Raw genomic sequence first — 19,543 nt, 5'->3', positions numbered from 1 at the left:
GTTTTTTAATTTCATTATTAGGGGTCCTGAGGGTGAAAAGGGATTCCACCCATCCAAGACTCTCAGAGGTGACTAAAATTCAGAGCCAAAATAGAGAAGTCCTTGGCTTCAGAAACCTTTTCTTTACTGCATATAAGTCTCATGTCTCGCCTTTAAACTGTCTCTAGAGAATGGGGCCTGCATGTGTGATACATGCATTTACAAATGAAGAGGAAGGAAAACATAAAACAGTTATACAGGAGACTGTGGTAACTGACTTATGTTGAAGAGACTATGGTAATTATCTGATTTCCCATCATCAGCATGCCCACCATAGATTTCTGCACCAATAGTGAAGACTGAAAGTTATCAAATAAGAAGCAACTGGAGGAGCCCCCTTAATGACCCAATATGATGCCAAAGAGATACAGAGCCAGGACCTCCAATTATATAATCCCTAGTGAGAGTATTCCTCTAAGCAGGACCTGTAGGTCTCTGTTCTCCAACCTATAGGTACAATCCTTTTGGAGCAAATAGCACAAGGTAAGGCAAGGCTTAACTATCCTATATAATAAAACCCTAATATGCAAATCGACCGAACGGCAGAATGACCGGTTGCTATGACATGCACTGACCACCAGGGGGCAGACGCTCAATGCAGGAGATGCCCCCTGGTGGTCAGTGCACTCCCACAGGGGGAGCACCACTCAGCCAGAAGCTTAGCTTGCAGCTGGTAAGCACAGCAGTGGTGGCAGGAGCCTCTCCTGCCTCCACTGCAGATGGGCGGTAAGGAGCAATGGGTCCTGGACTGTGAGAGGGATGTCTGACTGTTGGCTTAGGCCCACTCCTAAGCTGGCAGTCTGACATACCCCAAGGTGTCCCAGACTGTGAGAGAGCACAGGCTGGGCTGAGGCCCCAGCCCCACCACCCCCCCATCCCCCTAGTCCACACGTGGACTGGACCTCTAGTATTCGATATCAGTTTGGGACGTGTCAGGACAAAGGGCACCACCAATGTCAAGAGGATGATGAAGACAAGTAAAATAGCTCCATTCAAGAGACCAATTCCTGGTGTCAGAAAGGGTCAGGCTGTGGGAGGGGGGGGCGGGTCTGCCTTGGGCCAGCCCATAGTGTAAGGGGTTCTTGACTTCATGCAGGAAAGATTTCACAACGTAAGTCCAGGTGATTTTGAAAGTATGTTTATTAACACTGGGGACAGAGAAACAAAGAAAGGGCTTAGGATAATGGGTGGGCAAACTTTTTGACTCGAGGGCCACGATGGGTTCTTAAACTGGACCGGAGGGCCGGAACAAAAGCATGGATGGAGTGTTTGTGTGAACTAATATAAATTCAAAGTAAAGGAGCGGAGGGGAGAGCAAGAGAACCCTTCCCTCTTTCGGCTCCGCGGGCCGGATAGAACAGCCGAACGGGCCGGATCCGGCCTGTGGGCTGTAGTTTGCCCACGGCTGGGATAGAACAAGCAAAAGGAGAGCGCCTAGGCAATACTATGCTTTGGCCCTCTAGAAATATAGAAGAGAATTGAGCCATGCAGGTTTGCATAGACTCAGTGAGAAATAAGTCACAGGGACAGAAGTGAACCAAGGCAGGGCTGCTGTTAGCTCAATGGAAAGTCAGAGAAAAGGGTCCCTTGGAGACAGGTTGAGGGGGTTAGCCCAGGACAAGCTGCCACTGCTCACTCCTCCCCTGGTTGTGAGTGTCACTGGGACCCTTGGCATTTGAGAGAGAGAGAGATAGAGCAGAGATATGTGCTTGAGAAAGGAGGAAGAAAGACATGTGCTCCAGTGGGAGCCCCCACTGGCTTTCTTTATCTTGAGGGGTTTTATCTGTTTTCTAAAGGCAGGAATTTTAGGGGATGTTTAAGGGGGGGGGTGGTCTCAATAGATTATTTATAAGCTTTCCAGGCGTGTCCTTTCAGGGCTGTGGTTTCCACTCATTGGTCGGTGCTAGGGTAGGGGTGACCAGTCATGCATCTGGTCCTGATGTCAGCCATGCGTCACTCCATATGGTTTTGCTGCTTTTCTGGGCCTGGAGCTGAAACACAACTGAATCCTAAATGCCATCCCTAGTTTGACCAAAACTCCGTCTCTGTGGTCAACAGACCTGAGGCTTTGTTCCTAAGATTATTTGATGTGGGTCAGAACTTTACTGTCCTGAGAAATCAAAGCTTAGGGGGGTGTCATGCAAGGAATCGTAAGGGAATCATATGAATCTATTCTCTGACTCCTTGTTTCCCCTCTAAGGGGGTCTAAAACTACATTTCCGGGGTTCTTTTTCCCCGCCTTACAAAGGGTTCAGCATTCTGAAGAAAGGGCTGTGCGTAGATGATTAAGAAGGAGTCCGTGGACGAAAGATATTTTTGAAAGGCATTGGGGGTCAGAGGAGCTTCCAGCTGAAGGAGCTATAAGGCTCTCACCTTGACCAAGGAACCTGCTTTTATTAGTACAATTTGTCCCAAGGCAAGGCGGAAATATACACTTCAAAGGGTATGGTATCAAAGGGTATACAGAAACATTGTCAGTTTGGGGAATAGCCTACAGCTGTTCAGGTGTTTGGCCAACAGGAGGCAATAAAATGCCCTGAGCTGTCTGGCAGTTAACAATCCCATTTAGGTTTGGGGGGAGTGCCTTTTAGCGGTTTCCAACAGGTAAACTACATGTGACTGTTGAGCTCCCCAAGCTTCACCAACCTTTTGGTAAAACTCTTTTAATTAATACATGCTGGAATTGGTTCTCGGCATCTCACCCTTTTTGATTTTTTAAATTAAACAAGAAAGTATGTTTTAAAATTTTTAAATTCAATGGAAAGGACAGAGTTCTATCAAGTCCCTTTAAATTGCTGTCAGGCATTGAAGGAATTAGCCTGCAGTCAGTTTCTTTCTGGGCCAACAGTTCTTTGAGTCCCAATTTCAATGTCCAACAGTTCCTTGTGTGTACATGTCAGCAATGATATTTCAATTCTGGATGGTGGACAAATGGTGGCAATGCAGGTCCGACCTTCTCTGGTTTGGTCCTGGGCAACCTGCGGCGACACACAGCTGCTGACTGCTAGCATGGCAAGGCGTCTTCACCATCTTCATTTCTGGACTCTTTCTCCTCTGTTCTTGGGAGCCACTGCTTATTCTGTGGCTGGAGCAGTCCTGTCAATTCCTCTCTGGGATCCATTGTTGCAGGAATCCACATGGGCTTGTAATTTTCTGGAAATATACAAACATATTCTTGACCAAAGGTTAATAAAGGAATCTTTTTGTTTGTTTGTTTTGTTTTTAATGCCCTTTAATGGTTTACTTTTCTATAAAGAATACATATATTCATATAATAACATGTGAACGCAATCACTGAAAAGCATATATAGTATGTGAGTATATAAGAAATTGTTTTTTTCTTTTTAAGGTATACATTCCCTTACATTGGGATGGAACTGATGGCCAGGCAACTGTCTATTGGAGTTTGAAGGCCTCTGGCTCTAATTCAAAAGCAGTGACCCTGGAAGATATAGGTCCCTTTAATGGCTCTGTTGTATTTTTATCTGGCCAAAGTGACACAACAATCAACATTACTGTCAAAGCTGATGATATACCAGAGATGAATGAGACAGTAACACTTTCTTTAGACAGGTAATAACCCATTTAGATAACGCTCAGTAACATTTATATGTTCGAATTTTCAGAAATAATTTTGTTTTTTGCTTCAATTCTTTTCTCCATATAGAGTGAAAAGAAAAAACTAAGAGATAATATGCTGGGCCCCTAACTATTGCCTTGTTTGTTTGTTTGTTTGTTTATTTATTGTTTAAAGTATTACAAATAGTAGTACATATGTCTCCTTTTTTTTTTCCCCATTAACCTCCCCCCGGCCTCCCCTACCCCCAGTACATGCCTTTACCTGCACACCCACCCCCTCCCCAGTGTCTTGTATCCATTGGTTATGCTTATATGCATGCGTACAAGTCCTTCGGTTGATCTCTTACAGCCCACCCCCCCCAACCTCCCCTGCCTTGCCACTGTAGTTTGACTGTCTGTTCAATGCTTCTTTGCCTCTGTATCTATTTTTCCCCATTTCTTTCCTTTAAAAAATCTTGCCTCTGCAGACTAGAAATAAACATATAATAACAAAAAATGTTTGAGTCCCAATTTCAATATCCAACAGTTCTGAGTCCCCATTTCAATGTCAAACAGTTCCTTATGTGTACATGTCAGCAATGATATCTGGATGGTGGGCACATGGTGGCAATGCAGGTCCGACCCTCTCTGGTTTGGTCCTAGGCAACCTGCTGCATCGCACAGCTGCTGACTGCTAGCGTGGCAAGGCGTCGTCAGCGTCTCCCACCTCTGGACTGTTTCTCCTCTTGTCTTCGTGGTTGGAGCAGACCTGTCAGTTCCTCTCTGTTGCAGGAATCCATATGGTCTTGGAGTTGTTTTCTGAAAATATACAAACATATTCTCAACCAAAAGTTAATAAAGGAATCTTTTCTATATAATTGATTTGGGATCCTTTTTATTTTTGCCCAAACGATTTTCCTTTGTCTTATTTAGACACCATGTGTGTTTTTCATGGGTGTCTTGCTGTTAGCATTACAAATGAAAATTAATTTTGTAAAAATTTTCTAGATGTAATTTACTTACAGGATATTTTTCCTTACATGATATTACCCTACTATCCCCCTTTTTTTGATTAATGGAGGCTTTTGTAAATTTTATAATGCAGTCTTGATAACTTTAAATTTTAATTTTTTGCACAAAAATATGACTGCTTTAGGTTCTTTGCATGTTCAGGAATTTTACCATGAGATGAACTACCAATAGAAATTTTAGTTACTACTTTAGGAACAGCTTTTTGTCCAGTACAATTAAATTTTCTTGAATAGTCACTTATTTCAATTAGCCTATTTAAATTAATCTGAAAACTTGATTATTATTTTACTGTCAAATTTAATACTCTACCAACAATCTTAGTTTACCCTGTAAATATTAGTGGAAAGGATTATTTGCATTCTTGAGTAGGCCCTAAGCATTCCTGGTGCTAGGCTGGATTTAGATATAGGGCAGCTGCTGTCAGCCAAGTCTCTGTCTGTTACCTGGGTCCCAATCTGAGCTGGGCCAAGTCACTGTCTGTCACCTGTGTCCCAATCTGAGCTGGGTGTGGGAAGCAAAGCAGCCATGGGGGCAGGAGACCTTCCTCAGATGGGGTGAGGGTTCAGGCCCCTGCAAGGTTGGGGGGGTGAGGGTCTGTGCCCCACCTCTGTTGACCCCCAAGTTCTCTCCTGATGGCTCCTCTGCGACTGTGCCTGTCTTAGGTTGTTCCTTCCCTGAGGAATCTTACCCGTCTCTGGCTAACCAGTCATCCTCCGGGGCCAAGCAGGGTGATGTGAGGTTCAGTTCTGTCTCCTTGGTAGCCTATGCCCCCGTGGCCTCCACGCCCAGCACCTGCCTTGGGATCCCCTCTCCTGCTGGCGGGGCCCCAGCACTGATCACATATCTCAGGGAACTCAGGTTTCTTCTCCAGGGAGGGCCCAGCTCACATGACTGGGCGAGAGACAGATCCATGGTACCATCCACCACGAGGCTTCAAGCTCAGCATGAACAGAAAGCTCAGGCAACAGCTGAGGGCAATTGGATTGTGAGAAGAGGGTCCCTCTTGGCACAAAAGGCAAGAGGGGCCAATATAGAATGCTCAAGTGCCTTCCCAGCGCCTTAATTCCTTTGAAAGGGATTAAATCCTTTCATGTCCTTTTTTTTTAAAATTGCTGCCAAATATTTAAAGAATTAGTTTGTAAGTTTGTTTGGGATAATTGTACAATATGCTGTTGTAAAATATCTAAAATTATAATGACATTGTAGAATAATATCATGTAAGGATATTCTTTGCTCTAGGCCATGGCAATTCAATTTCAAACTGGCTGTCAATTTCTTTTTTTAACTTTATATAAACTTTGTCAGGGAGGCAAAAACACAAATTACTTACTTTAGTTCAAGAGGCCAAATATATTGACTTCCAATTACAATCCTTACGACTTTCAAAGGAAACTTCTCTTTGTTTCCTTCCAAAATAATTTTTGGGCTACAGAGAGTTTCATTTAAAAATCTTTGTCACATGAAACAATTTCTCTTAAGGTTATGGTGACCACTACTATGGATTAGATTTAATATTTTATTTTTTTATAATTTTTTTTTAATTTTTATTTTTTACATATGTGTCCTTATTCCCCCATAACCTCCCACCCCCCACTTATGCCCCACCCCCTTGTTGTCTGTGTCCATTGATTAGGCTCATATGCATGCACACAAGTCCCTTGGTTGATCTCTCCACCTTATCCCCACCCTCCCCTACCTTCCCTGAGGTATGACATGCTGATCAACGTTTCTCAGTCTCTGGATCTGTTCTTGTTCATCAGTCTATGCCATACATTATATTCCACAAATGAGTGAGATCATGTGATACTTATCTTTCTCTGCCTGGCTTATTTCACTTAACATAATACTCTCCATCTCCATCCATGTTGTTGCAAATGGTAGGAACTCCTTCTTTTTTACCGCAGCCTAGTATTGCATTGTGCAGATATACCACAGTTTTTTAATCCACTCATCTGCTGATGGGCATTTAGGCTGTTTCCAAATCTTAGCTATGGTGAATTGTGCTGCTATGAACATTGGGGTGCATATATCCTTTCTGATTCATGTTTCTAGTTTCTTGGGATATATTCCTACAAGTGAGATCACTGGGTCAAATGGGAGTTCCATTTTTAGTTTTTTGAGGAAACTCCATACTGTTCTCCATAGTGGCTGCACCATTCTGCATTCCCACCAGCAGTGCAAAAGATTTCCTTTTTCTCTGCATCCTCACCAACACTTGTCGTTTGTTGATTTGTTGATGATAGCCCTTCTGACAGGTGTAAGATGGTACTGCATTGTTGTTTTGATTTGCATCTCTCTGATGATTAGTGACTTTGAGCAGGTTTTCATATGTCTCCTGGCCTTCCTTCTGTCTTCTTTTGAAAAGTGTCTATTTAGATCAGTTGCCCATTTTTTGATTGGGTTGTTTATCTTCTTTTTGTTAAGTTGTATGAGTTCTCTGTAAATGTTGGAGATTAAACCCTTATCATTGATATCATTGGCAAATATGTTCTCCCATGCAGTGGGCTTTCTTGTTGTTTTATTGATGGTTTCCTTTGCTTTGCAAAAGCTTTTTATTTTCATGTAGTCCCATTTGTTTATTTTCTCTTTAGTTTCCATTGCCCAGGGGCAGTATCAGTGAATTTCCTTCGGCATATGTCTGAGATTTTTCTGCCTGTGGATTCCTCTAGTATTTTTATGGTTTCCCGACTTATGTTTAAGTCCTTTATCCATTTTGAGTTTATTTTTGTGTATGGTGTAAGTTGGTGATCTAGCTTCATTTTTTTGCATGTATCTGTTCAATTTAACCAAAACACCATTTGTTGAAGAGACTGTCTTGACTCCATTGTATGTTCATGCCTCCTTTGTCAAATATTGAGCATAGTGATTTGGGTCATTTTCTGGGTTCTCTAGTCTATTCCATTGATCTATATGTCTGTTCTTGTGCCAGTACCAGGCTGTTTTAAGAACAGTGGCTTTGTAATACAGCTTGATATCTGGTATTGAGATCCCACCTACTTTGTTCTTCTTTCTCAGGATTGCTGCAGCTATTCAGGGTCTTTTTTTATTCCAGATAAATTTTTGGAAAGTTCATTCTAGGTCTGTGAAATATGTTGTTGGTATTTTAATGGGAAGTGCATTGAATTTATAGATTGCTTTTTTTTAATTTTTTTATTAAGGTATTATATGTGTACATATCTTACCATTGCCCCCCCCACCCCACTCCCATACATGCCTCACCCCCCAATGTTTTGAATCCGTTGGTTACTCTTATATACATGCATATAAGTCCTTCAGTTGATCTCTTATTTCCCCCTATAGATTGCTTTGGGTAGTATGGACATTTTGATGATGTTGATTCTACCCATCCATGAACACGGTATGTTCTTCCATCTGTTTATGTCTTCCCCTATCTCTTTTTTCAGTGTCATGTAGTTTTCCACGTATAGGTCTTTTACCTCCTTAGTTAAGTTTATTCCTAGGTATCTTAATTTTTTTGGTGCGATGGTAAATGGGATTGCTTTTTTAGTCTCTCTTTCTGTAAGTTCATTATTGGTGTATAGAAATGCCATAGATTTCTTGGCGTTAATTTTGTATCATGCTACATTGCTGAATTCATTTATTAAGTCTAGTAATTTTTTGATGGAGTCTTTAGGGTTTTCTATGTACAGTATCATGTCATCTGCGAATACGGACAGTTTTACTTCTTCTTTTCCAATTTGGATGCCTTTTATTTCTCCTTCTTGTCTGATCGCAATGGCTAGTACTTCCAGCACTATATTGAACAGGAGTGGTGAGAATGGGCATCCCTGTCTTATTCCTGTTCTTAGGGGAAATGGTTTTAGTTTTTGCCCATTGAGTATGATGTTGGCTGTGGGTTTGTCATATATGGCTTTTATTATGTTCAGGTATGATCCTTCTATTCCTACCTTGCTGAGAGTTTTTATCAAGAAAGGGTGTTGGATTTTGCCAAATGCGTTTTCTGCATCAATTGATATGACTATGTGGTTTTTATCTCTCAATTTGTTTATGTGGTGTATCACGTTTATTGATTTGCGAATATTGTACCATCCTTGCATCCCTGGGATAAATCCTACTTGGTCATGGTGTATGATCTTTCTGATGTACTGCTGGATTCAATTTGCTAGAATTTTGTTGAGGATTTTGGCATCTATGTTCATGAGGGATATTGGCCTGTAATTCTCTTTAATTGTGTTATCTTTATCTGGTTTTGGTATTAGGGTGATGCTGGCTTCATAGAAGGAGCTTGGAAGTGTTCCTTCCTCATGAATTTTCTGGAATAGTCTGAGGATGATAGGTTTTAGTTCTTCCTTGAATGTTTGGTAAAACTCCCCTGTGAAGCTGTCTGGCCCTGGGCTTTTGTTTGCTGGAAGCTTTTTGATGACTGCTTCAATTTCTTCCATAGTTATCAGCCTATTGAGATTTTTAGAATCTTCCTGAGTGAGTTTTGGAAGGTTGTATTTTTCTAGGAATATGTCTATTTCCTCCAGGTTGTGTTGTTTGTTAGAATAGAGTTGTTCATAGTATTTTTTAACAATCCTTTGTATTTCTGTGGGGTCTGTTGTTATTTCACCTCTTTCATTTCTGATTTTGTGTATTTGGGTCCTCTCTCTTTGCTTCTTGGTGAGCCTGGCTAGAGGTTCATCAATCTTGTTTATCCTTTCGAAGAACCAGCTCTTGGTTTTGTTGATCTTTTGTACTGATTTTTTGGTCTCTATGTCATTCATTTCTGCTCTGATCTTTATTATTTCCTTCCTTCTGCTCACTGTGGGCTTTTCTTGTTGCTTTCTTTCTAATTCTTTGAGTTGTTGAGTTAGATGATTTATTACCATTTTTTCTTGTTTTTTTGAGGTGGGCCTGTAGAGCTATAAACTTCCCTCTCAGGACTGCTTTCATTATGTCCCATAGCATTTGCATTGTTGTGTTTTTATTTTCATTAGTCTCCAGGATGTTTTTAATTTCTTCTTTCATCTTGTTGATCACCCAATCATTATTTAATAGCATGCTATTCAGCTTCCAAGTGTTTGAATTTTTTGGAATGTTTTTATTATAGTTTATTTCTAATATTATGCCATTGTGGTCTGAAAAAATGCTTGACATGATTTCAATCTTTTTGAATTTGAGGAAACTTTGCTTGTGACCCAATATGTGGTCTATTTTTGAAAATGTCCCATGTGCACTTGAGAAGAACGTATATTCCGTGGCTTTGGGGTGAAATGCTCTGAAGATGTCAATTAGGTCCATTTGACCTAGTGCATCATTTAGCATTGCTGTTTTTTTGCTGATTTTTTGTCTAGAGGATCTATCCAGTGATGTCAGTGGTGTATTAAAGTCTCCTACTATGATTGTATTGTTGTCGATCTCTCCCTTGATATCTTCTAGGAGTTCTTTTATGTATTTGGGTGCTCCTGCATTGGGTGCATATATGTTTACCAGAGTTATATCTTCTTGTTGAATTGCTCCCTTTAGTATTATGTAGTGACCTTCCTTATCTCTTGTTATGGCCTTTACTTTGAGGTCTATTTTATCAGATATAAGTATCACAACCCCAGCTTTTTTCACATTTCCATTTGCCTGAAAAATATTTTTCCATCCCTTCACTCTCAGTCTGTGTGAATCCCTTGCTCTGAGGTGGGTCTCTTGTAGACAGCAAACATATGGGTCATGTTTTCTTATCTATTCAGCTACCCTATGTCTTTTGATTGGTGCATTTAATCCATTTACGTTTAATATTATTATTGACAAGTACATGTTTGTTGTCATATTTTTCCTTAGTGTTTGTGTTTCTTTTTGCCTTTCTCTTTCTTCTTTTTACAGCAGTCCCTTTAGCATTTCTTGCATTGCTGGCTTGGTAGTGATAAACTCTCTTAGCCCTTTTTTGTCTGTGAAGCTCCTGATTCCACCTTCAATTTTGAATGATAGCCTTGCTGGGTATAGTATTCTTGGATTCAGACCCTTGCTTTGCATCTTTGTATATTTCATTCCATTCCCTTCTGGCCTGGTGTGTTTCTGTTGAGAAATCAGTTGATATTCTAATAGGAGATCCCTTGTAGGTAACTTTCTGTCTCTCTCTGGCAGCCTTTAAGATTCTTACTTTGTCATTGGTGTTTGCCAATTTAATTATGATGTGTCTTGGTGTCGGTCTTTTGGGGTTCAACTTGTTTGGGACTCTATGTACTTCTTGGACTTGCATAGTTTTTTTCTTGCCAATATCAGGGAAGTTTTCTGTCATTATTTCTTCAAACAGGTTTTCTATTCCTTGCTTCTCCTCCTCTCCTTCTGGTATCCCTATTAAGCAAATGATGTTTTGTTTTGTGTTGTCCCAAAGCTCCCTTAGGCTCTCCTCTTGCTTTTTAAGTCTTCTTTACAGTTGCTGCTGTGTTTGTGTGTTTTTTCCTACCTTGTCTTCTAATTTGCTGATGCAGTCCTCAGCCTCTTCTAGTCTACTGTTTAAGCCTTCCAATGTGTTCTTTATTGCAGCTATGTCATTCTTCCTCTCCTCTTGGTTTCTTTTCATGTTGGTGACATTCTCATTCAGCTCCTTATAGTTCTCATTGAGTTGTGTGTATTTGTCATCCATCCGTTTAAACATCCTTATAACCATTACTCTGAATTCTTTCTCTGTTAAGCTGCTAGCCTCAATTTCATTTAACTCCCGTTCTGGTGATTCCTCTTTTTCTTTCCTTTGGGGATTGCTTTTTTGTCTCCCCATGTTTTCCTGTAATGTTTTAATTGTAGATCCAATTGCTTTGCTACCCAGGTTCTTTTGGGGATGGTGCTACTGGCGTAATCTCTCAGTTCTCCTGGGCTTGGTAATCTAGGGTAGCTCCCTACTTGAGCTATTTGGGTTTTCTTGATGTAGGCCTGTGAGCTTGAGAGGCACAACTGTGGTGTCTAGAAGTCAGCAGCCGTGGAGGGGAGTGTCCCAATTTTTGCTGTCTTGCACCCTTAATTGAAATCACGCGTGCCCAGTGGGGACTCACAGTGGCACCAAGGAACTGTCTGTCAAGGTGATGTGGCTCATGGGGTCTGCACTCAGGAAAGGCGTGACTGTGGTGCCCAGAGTTCTGTAGTTATGGGGTGGACAGACTCAGCTTTCGCTGTTGCACCTGTGGTGGATAGGTGCTTACTCCCAGTGGCGGCTCACAGGAGCACCCACGGTAAGTTTGCCAGCGAGGCTCACTGAAACACTCTGAAGGGCCCTGGCAGTATAGCCGTGTAATTGAGGTGCCTAGCTTCTAAAGATTTCTCTTTAGGGCAGATCCTATGGCCTCAGAGAGTAATCAGATTCCATGGTATTATTCAGGGTGGGATCTGGGTGTGGCTATATTGGTTGCCTGGAGACTGGAGGGAGGGGCTATCTCTCAGGAGAAAATGGCAACTGGGGCTTAGATATGACTCAGAACCAGACTCGCTACCCCCTCTCCTAGACCGTCCACTGCCTACTCTCCCCAGATTCCACAACTCCACCCCTTCTTCTGCACCTCAGCCACAGGTAAGTGTCTGTACCGAAAGGTCCTACGAACTAGGTTCAGTGGAGAAAGGCGCAGGCCCCAGCGCGAGGAGGGACCACATCTCTGCAAGTTCCTCTCTTGTCGGCCCTGCACGGTCCGGCAGCTCTTCAGGGCTGCCTTTGAGCTCAGATCCCAAATCCAGACTCCAAGGTCTAAAATCCTCTACCTCCCGCAGTCCCGTGGACCCTTTTTTTTTTTTCAGTCAGATGCTTTGCCTGTGCTCAGGGATGTGGCTTGGTGCCGTGTAGTTTCTCCCTGACCTCCTGGGCACAGAGGTCCGGCAGAATCTACTGCCTAGATCTTTGATTTTACCTTTATTGGGGGGATCTCTGCCCTTCCCGGCTGCAAACTGTCTCACCAGCTGCGCCTCCTTCGCCAATTTGGGCTGGATTCCACTTGTTTCAGCTGCTCCCTCTATTTGCTCCAGGACAAGACTCAGGACATGTCCGTCTATTCCGCTGCCATTTTGTCTCCTCTCTAAAGGAATCTTTTCTATAAATTTGACTTGGGATCCTTTTCATTTTTTGCCCAAACAATTTTCCTTTGGCTTATTTTGACACCATGTGATTTTTCATGGGTGTCTTGCTATTATCATTACAAATGAAAAATAATTTTCAAAATAAAAAATTTCTTGATGTAATTTACTTATAGGATATTTCTCCTTACAGGATATTATTCTATTATCCCCCCCTTTTTTGATTTAAATATTAGAAGGCTTTTAAAAATTTTACAATGCAGTCTTGATAACTTTTAATTTAATTTTTGCACAGAAATATGACTGCTTTGGATTCATTGCATGTTTGGCAATTTTACTATGAAATGAATTATCAATAACAATTTTAGTTAATACTTCAGTAACAAGGTTTTTGTCCAGTACAATTAAGTTTTTATTAATATTCACTTATTTCAATTAGCCAATTTAAATTAATCTGAAATAGGGTTTATTTTTTAACTTTACTTGTCCTAGGTTATGGACAATAAATGATATTAATTAAACTTTTGCAATTAGTCTTTGAGTAACTTAACATAAACTTTGACAGAGAGGCAAAAACACAAATTATGTACTTCAGTTTAAGAGGCCAAATATATTGACTTTTAATTGCAATCCTTCAGATGTTTGAAGAAAAAATCTCTCTACTTCCTTCCAAAATGATTTTCAGGCTACAGAGAGTTTTACTTAAAACTCTTTGTCTTTTTTTTTACTAAGCAACCTACAGGGCTGCTGTTTAATGCTGGCAGATATTGCCAGGCTATGTCACATGAAACAACTTCTCTTAAGGTTATGGTGACTACTAGTACCAATCAGATTTAATATTTTAATAACAATCTATGGTTTACCCTGTAAATATTAGTGAAGAGATTTCAAAATTTTTAAATTTATCCTTTTTATTAAATTTATAATTTTTAAAGAGTATCCCTTTTGGCTAATTTGCATATACAGAGGGATCATGGGAGGTCTCAGTAACTTTCTTAGAAGACTTAAATTGCTTACAAAGACATTGGCTTATTCCAAGGGATGGGTGGGCCTTTGCTGTTTCAAGATGGTGGCCCCCAGGGGAGTGACAAGCCATGTGGCCATCATGGCAGGAGCTATCTGGCAGCTAACAATCCCATTCAGGTTTGGGGGAAGTGCCCTGTAGCCGTTTCCAACAGGTAAACTACATGTGACTCAACCCTGTTGAGCTCCCCAAACTTCATCAACCTTTTGGTAAAACTCTTGTAATTAATACATGCTGGAATTGGTTCTCGGCACTACATGACTAGCAATATGCCAGGGGAGGAAAAGTCAGGAGATGGCCCGAGCCACATGACCAGCAATATGAAAGGTTGGGGGGTTTAATCTGCATAACCAACCATATCCTACAGGAAGAAAGGTCATTCTGGGGAGGAGGTCCTTGTTTTCCAGTTTTGCTGGTTGCTAGGCATGTGGGCTTTCTGCCTTGGTGACCTGTATCTGTCCCATCGCCCTTGCTCTGCAAGTGCCTATTATAACTGGGAGAGTCTTCACAACATGTCACTGCCAAGTACTTGAGCCAAAATAGAGAAGGGGGTGCTCTGAAATGGAGGGGGTGCCACTTTAGTCACCATGCCTTCACCAACAGCCATACCAGTCATGCCAGGATTGAAACATCTCCATTCAGACTACCCACTGCCCTCACAAAGGGTGAAAATACCAGCTCATCCTGGAGAGAAGCAAACCCTCAGTGAGGTCCTCTTTTATAAGAACCAAAGTCACTGTTTCCATCTTCATTCCACAGATCAGGGAGCTGCCTACTTTGTGAGCAAGAAACAAAGGCACCAGGAGCAAGATGAAACCCTCCACGTAGGCCCAAAAGCCCTAGACAGAGCAAGGAGGGAGGTCCATCAGCAGGAGGCTCCATGAGTTCCCCCAATATCTGTACCACCCACCAGTGGAACCCGTCTACCTGCCTTGAGGGCCAGCTGGTTCACATACTGGGTCTGGAATCCCAGAGACCTGCAATTTCCTTTATAATCATAAACATCCAACTAATGGATCAGAACTGCCTTTGGGGGTTTGGTTTCTATCTTTATACTATGAAAAAACTAGAATGAAGTTACCACAGAGAAAGATATGTGTATACACAGCTACTCGGGCAAATGCCTACTCAGAAGGATTTTCTTCCCACATGTACCCTTTATGCCATCTTTGGTATATATGTCAGTCACTGGCATGGAGTGGATTGTTGAATAAATGAAATCCACTCCAAGTTTGGCTCTAATTTCTATGTCCCCTGCAAGATGGCCAAAACCAGGTCATGGGAAAGAGGACTCAGACTCAGAAGACAATTGAGGCAGAGATTTTGCAACCAGGACAGAATACAAGTCCAAGAATAGCTCCAGTCTAGGCATAGGAGACTGCAGAGCATGGGAAAGCCACCCACTCAACAGGAAACACCCAAGCACCTAAAAGATTTTGAAGACCCAGGACAAATCCCTTCAACTTCTCCCACCAGGCCCAGCGCCATCTAACTGACATATATGAAACTTGATCAAGATTAACATCTCAGACACTTCCTAAAGGGTCTCAGTCCCAGGGATGGCTGTGCTGCTCCCAGGGCTGCGGTGGGACAGTAGTGCCTACCACCATGTGATTCACTGCATTGGAAAAGCAAGCCAGGACACTGATGAGAGTCGCGTTCCTGCGAACATGGTGCTCTGAGTGGTGCTGAGTGTGATGGCTGTGGCCTGCAGCCTGCACACCACGTACGTGCCCGCCTCGGGCACTGAGGCCCTGAGACCTGAGGGCAGATGCTGTCGACATTGCACACTGGCCCCAGTGTGCCTTCCATGGGTAAATTCACGGCAGTGGTATTAGAATAGTGGGAGTCAGCAATTTTGCACAGGAAACTTTGGGAGATGTTACTTAGTGCCGTCTGCCTGAAGTTGGGACAACATTGAACAAACAAGATGAGTTTGGTGCTTTGGAAAGTGTGAAAGCTGCAAGTGAACTCTATTCTCCTCTATCAGGAGAAGTTACTGAAATTAATGAAGCTCTTGCAGAAAATCCAGGAGTTGTCAACAAATCTTGTTGGGAAGATGGTTGGCTGATCAAGATGACACTGAGTAACCCCTCGGAATTAGATGCACCAATGAGTGAAGAGGCATATGAGAAATACATAAAATCTATTGAGGAGTGAAAATGGAACCCCTAAATACTAAAGTATGAAACAGCTTGACTGAGCATAGTTATTTATCTTAAATTAGTGGTGGATAGAAGAATTTTTGTTGTTGTTGTTAACCCATTAATTTTTTTTTTTTTTAGAAAGAGAAACATTGATATGAGAGAGACATCGATTGAATGCCTCCCACACATGGGAATGAACCTGCAACCAAGGTATGTGCCCTTGACCGGGTATCGAGTGTGCAGGCTGGTGCTCCAACCACTGAGCACACTGGCCAAGGCTGGATAGAAGATTTGAAATAGCAACTTTTAGTAATACCAATGGAAAAAGAAACTGCATCAATGCTATTGGAAGAAAATGCCCCTTGACTTCTTAATGATTGCAGATAAATGCAACACGCGTCTTCTTCACAACACCCTATGATTTTGAAGCTAGACTACAGTTATAGTATCGAGAATTCCTGAAGTTATCTGTGGCAAAATCTAGTTATAAAAATTAGGTATCTCAAGGGTAACATTGTTATCTTGAGCCTTATATAACATTGCACCTTGCTTACATCAGTCTCTGGATTTGGGTCAAAATACTTAATGATCTTTCCATTGGAAATAACTGGCAGTGGAGAAAAGTTTCTTAGTTGTTGGTGTCAGATGACAAACAATACTACCTTAATTTTGCAATATACTGAGTTTGCTGGTGCTGTTTTTATACAGCGAAGCAGCAGCCATGCAGGAAAATAAAAAAAGTTTAATAATAAAAACATTCGACCTCTTCATTAAAAAAAAGAAATTGATGACAAAGAACTCCGTGCTGAAGTGTGCTTGAATATAGCAAGCAGACTCCAAACACATATAAATAATAAAGGCCACCAATTTGAGCACTTACGAGATTGTACCTAAGTGTACTGTGCCACGTGACATTCTTCTGAGTTCATAAAGCTATTATAATAATCATAACCAGCATGCCTTTTTCCATACAAACAACTGTAAACTTATTTTTGCCCACCCCTGTATGTGGCTTCCCTCAAGTAAACCTATAATGAGGCAGCGGTATTCATTCTACCTAGCGGTATCTTTTGGCTTCAGGTTATTATAACCTTTGTTTCCCCTTTGGCACAAGTTCTGTAAATATTCTTTTTTAAGTTTCATGCATACATCATTCTGTTATAGTACCTCATCTCTGTGTGACACTTTAAATTCTTTTTGGAACAAGGCAGTGGCTTTTCCTAAGGTCATAAAGCCCACGGGGTACACAGTCTGAGGATACCTAGAAAAGGGTGATGGCCATGCACCTGCATTCTGGTGATGCAGGGCCCTATGTTCACTCTGTGGGGGAGCCTCCTGCTTTTGCTAGCAATGGCTAAAATAACCTGGTCTGTTTCTTTTACTGAGTGAATCACTAAGTCATTTTGCCACCTCCAGCAGAATGGGCTACAAGCCCGGTGAAGGAGATAATCACATAAATGATAGACCAAGAAGGGGTCTGGGTAGCGGAGGGACAGTGACTGCAGAAGGGCACATGGACGTTAGCCTAGGATGGACAAAGGTAAAAAGTGCCTTCTGAAAGGGAAGAGAAGGCACAAAAATCTGGAGACATGGTGTGGTAAGTGTGGGTCCAAAGTTCACGGAAAGAGGAGTGACGGAACAAGAGGTAAGAAAGGAGAGTGATGCAGGAGTCACATCATTAAAGGCTTTGCTAAGGAGTCTGGATTTTTATCCTGTAAACAATGGGGAGCCTGTGAAGGGTTCTAAGCAGAGGACTATCTGGATTATCTCTGCACCTTAGAAAAATGACTCTGACAGGGTGTGAAAACTGGGTAGCTTAGAGTAGGGGCTGGAGTCAAGGTCATCCAGGTGAGATTTAGTGAAGGCTTAAAATAAGGCAATGACAATGGGATGCCGAGTAAACCCCAGAGAAGTTTGTGACATAGAATTGGCAAAACTTGATAGCCTCATTGGAGCAGAGGCTATCAGTCTGACTCTCAGACTGCACTCAGGTGGCTCAGACTTAAAGAGCTGATTAGATGGCGATGTCCCTGATATAGGACTTTGGTAATGCTGAGCTGAGAGTGAATGGAGCAAGACACTGAACACAGATAGTTTAAGTGAGATGCCCAAGGTACCTTCCAGGACGAATGATAATGGTTGGATAAATGGCTGTGATTACATTTCTACCAAACAGTAGTTGATGTGCACTAAAATTCTGGAGAAATACCATTAAAGAGAGGGGACAAAGGTTTAGAAAAACATAAACATAGGTGTCAGTATTTTATTTTATTCCTTGCTTATCTGTATGTTCTGATCTCTCCAAAAGGGTAATATATTACTCTTATAATAAAAGAACACATGACTACACACTTTAAACATTAAAAAATATCAAACCCCAACCTGAAGAAAAAAAGAAGACCCAAGGATACTGAGCACAAAGTGTATAGAAGCATCAAGGTTGTGCCTATGGCAACCCAGGAAAAGTGCGAAAGTTGAGATGAGAACTTCGAACAGCTCTGCGGCAACTAAAGCCACTGAGCAGAAACAAGGACCTACAACAAAGTCTGGAAGAAAGGACTGTCAGAAGCCTGAAAACATTTATGTTGCAGCTTCTAAGTTCTCGAATATGGGCAATTTCCTATGCATATTTGAACTCTACCCCACTGGCACTCTATCTTCTAGCCAGAGTAGTGGCTGCATAAATGCTCCTAAATAAATTTGATTCTAATTCCCTCTAAACTCCGGAGGCAAGAGTGAAGGGGAAGAGCATCTGAACCGTGACACACACAATGTAGCTCAAAGGACTAGAGGGAAGGTAGAGAGAGGAAGTCAAAAGCCTTTCTTTCCTAATGCCAAGAAGTTATCCAAGTATATATTCAGCAATGGTTTAGAGCATGCAAATGTTCTTCATGGAAGGTATACCATTCGTAAAAGGGAACTTCCCCCCAAAATATGGAAAATTCGTTTTCTTCATTTGAGTCACAGCATCCTCAGGATTAGCCCATGAGGGCAGACAGAATCTTTGATCAGTTCTGGTAACCTTCAGAATAGAATGAACTTTGAGAATTTCCCCCTCATTTTATTCCCATGAAAACTGCTAAATGTGTGTGTCAAGTAAAAATCATCCTTGTTGGAGGTAGATCATTACAAAATAATTGTCTGAAAGTCAAAAACACACCAGCCACAAGGACAAGTGGACCCTCATGTGAGGAGACTTCCCAGAAGCCATTCATGTCACTGCTCACAGAGCTCTGCCAAGAGGAAGTGCCTCAGAAAAAAAACGATGCTGAGTCATAAGCCAACAAGGAATAGTTAAGACACCTTCGGACCAGGGGGCTGGACCAAGTTTTCTAAGAAAAGGGTGAAGTGGGGAAATCTTGGCATTCAAAGTGTGATGTAGAGGGCCATAAGGGTGACCATTGTTGTCCTTCAGAAAGACTAACTGTGCCTGAGCATTTATAGAGCTTTACAAACCCTCCAAGACCTGCTCCTTGAGGGCCCTTTTCCAGCAATGAACACATCAGGGGCTTGTGCCTAACATTCACAGCCAGTACAATAGTGTGCACCAAGCAGAAACTAAGGTGCTGTTAGGCTGCTTCCTTAAATTCCATTATGGCCAGGGACCACCCAGGAAGCAAACAGGGAAATATTTAATAATCAAATCCAGTCCTTCACGTTTCAGAAGATAAAAATCAAGACCCATTGGTAGGAAGTCCTGAAGATTGAAGTAGGGTAGTGAAGAGCCCAAGAAGTGGTTGGGGAATAGGGACAA

At 41.8% G+C, this 19,543-nt stretch overlaps 1 pseudogene across 1 annotated transcript; it reads left to right on the top strand.

Annotated features, from left to right (window-relative positions):
• The first annotated feature begins 15,339 nt into the window (after positions 1 to 15,339).
• LOC308248302 (glycine cleavage system H protein, mitochondrial-like) lies at positions 15,340 to 15,802 on the top strand (annotated as a pseudogene). The gene is made up of 2 exons: positions 15,340 to 15,368; positions 15,472 to 15,802. The product of its transcript is annotated as a glycine cleavage system H protein, mitochondrial-like (transcript).
• Positions 15,803 to 19,543: the final 3,741 nt, after the last annotated feature.

Source organism: Plecotus auritus, assembly GCF_963455305.1.
Source record: "Plecotus auritus genome assembly, chromosome: 5".
Classification (NCBI taxonomy): Eukaryota; Metazoa; Chordata; class Mammalia; order Chiroptera; family Vespertilionidae; genus Plecotus; species Plecotus auritus.
This window is presented reverse-complemented; position numbering and strand designations above follow the sequence as displayed.